The sequence below is a fragment of the Buteo buteo genome, chromosome 9, assembly GCF_964188355.1.
Source record: "Buteo buteo chromosome 9, bButBut1.hap1.1, whole genome shotgun sequence".
Lineage (NCBI taxonomy): Eukaryota > Metazoa > Chordata > Aves > Accipitriformes > Accipitridae > Buteo > Buteo buteo.
In genome coordinates, this window is record NC_134179.1 from 20,873,310 (window position 1) to 20,875,829 (window position 2,520).

Sequence of the window (2,520 nt, forward strand, 5' to 3'; positions counted from 1 at the left end):
CCACTGAGTTCTGCAAAAGCCTCCCTTCTGAAAGAGCAGAGACCTGGGTTTGGGTGGGCAGCCTGAAAGGCCAACATCCCCCACACAGGCATATTTGCTGTATGAAGGGCTATCGCTGGGATGGCACGTTACCTCACAGTGCAAGTGCTCATCAGACTTGTCTGTCTCAGCTGTGGTTACAGTCACCTTAGCTGAACAGTGGCTGCTTTCAAATGGTTGTTGAAAAAAATTTTGTAGGCACTCTTTCAAAAACTTGCCTACAGCTTCAAGTGGGCACCTTCCTTCTGTCAGAAAAGAGCAGTTGCTACTTTGCGGTCTGGAAATGAGTGCATTGTCTATGTTTGGCCACGTTTGTGTCTCCTGAAGTACTCATCCAAGCTTGAAATCTGCCCAGTGAGGTGCTGTTTACACCTCAGAGGAACTTCAGCCTTCCTCCAGCAGTTGGCAGCACCCAATCTCACCAGCCAACTGAAACGCTCAAGCCTCTGCTTCTGTAATGCACTGCGGGTCTTTGGTGGGTCTGGGCCTGGTCAGGCAAAGGTATCGCCGTGCTTATAAGTCACTTGGTACCTGTTTTTATTCCTCTTTAGTCACAAAGCAGAACATAAAACTGCCTTCACTATGCAAATTTGCTGAAATATAGCAATAGTTCTAGTAGTTACCAAGCTTTCCATTCCTGTGTTTTACTAAAACTACATATCAAATTTACCATTACCCAGGGGTGCATGAGCCAGAAGCGAGACAATGCTTTTTCAGAAGCCAAAACCACCATTTCTGCTTCATTTGATTTCCTGGAACAAGGTTATGCATCTTAATACACCAATACTTGTTTTAAATTGTACCACCTAACTTAGGTGCCAAAAGCACACAATTTGCCTTTAAATAATGTAAATTAGTGTAAATTGTATTGGAAAACTGTTTTTTTAAAAAAAAAAAGCTTGAACAGGCAATGCGAATGTGTAGATAAAAATAGAACAGTCAAGGGCAAGGAGCAGTCAAAATAGCTACTGGCTCTCGGTGCTTGTGGCGTCAGCCCCGCAGAGCAACACAAGCAGAACAGAGAAAGATGACAGATAAAAGGGCTGTCATAACGCTCTTAAAAGCTATTGAATGATACTTGGTTTTAAAGTCTTTCAAGGGACATGTTTTTAAGCAAAACATTGCTGATTCATGAATGCGTATTTGCATAACCTTAGCTTTTAAAAAAAATTACTAAATTTGCATACTTGAACAATTTAGGTTTTCTGTGCTACAATTAAAGCTATTTGCTTTTAGCTATTTACGTACTCACAGACATGCTTTCTCTCATACCAGCTGGGGGGGAAAAAAGTACCATGCTGCAATACTTACTGTGGGGTATTCTAAATTTTAAAAGGGAGAGTCTCAGAATTTGAAGACAGCAAAGTATTTCTGCAGCTGGGACACTTTCTAACTTTCCTTACTGTTGCTGGAAGTCTGGTGAAACCATGGTCCTACTGAAGTCAAAATTCTGTCAACTTCTTTGAGCCAAGATTCGATCTTCATGTACCTTAACCAAACAAGATGAAACGTTTGAGTGGTCTTACCAAAATCCCTAGGCAGAGACATGCTCACACAGTTCAAGGACCAGTAGCACACTGAATATTTTCAGTTCATATTGCCTTACAGCTAATTGGAGAGTATGTTTGTGTTTTAATGAACAGGTGGATTAAGTGGGTTAAGCTGAGATGATAGATACTGCAGTGACTCAGCTGAATTCTCTGTATAGCACTTCTCTCCTGTGTGTGGTGTTATACAAGTAACTGAAGATACTGTCACAGCAGAAAGTCTTTAAAAAACACATTTGGGTAAGTTTAATTAAATTGAGCCCCAGATATTTGGAATAATTGAAACTGATTATGGGATCCTTTCTTTTACTGCTTCATAGTGTCGTAAGATTACCAAACGGCTCCTTCCACACACCACTTGCTCACGTAAGGCATTGTACCATTTAGTACACAGAGCCCATCCTGCCCCCACCTCGCTGGCTGCTGAGAAACTCGCCTTGGCGCAAGATCAGCCCTGCTCCAATGCAGCACACAGGCTCTGCAACACTTCTCACCAGGACCTGCTTGCCTGTAGTAGGCAGAAAGAACATGTTAGCCAAGCATGTTTGGTAGGTGATTAAATTAATGGGACTACTTAGTCTGAGTAAGTGGCAAAACCAATCCACTACATAACGCATTGATTCTGAAGCACCACGTGCTTTCCAAATTAACAAGCATCCATTTGGTGTTGCAACCTCTTTGCTTCTTTAATGACTAATTTCTAGAACTAAATAATTCGCAGGCCATTTCTGAGTTACCGGAGCACATTAATTGGCATTCCTTCTTACCTCTTGTGCTCTTGCTAACTGGCACATAAAAGGCACAGATAGGCTCCTTGTAATTTTAAAAAAATATTGGTGAACCACAAGCCAACATTTTGTACACAATCTATCCATCTGATACAGCTTACTTTGAAATAACCCAATCAGTCAAATAAACAAGGAGAAAGTTTGGC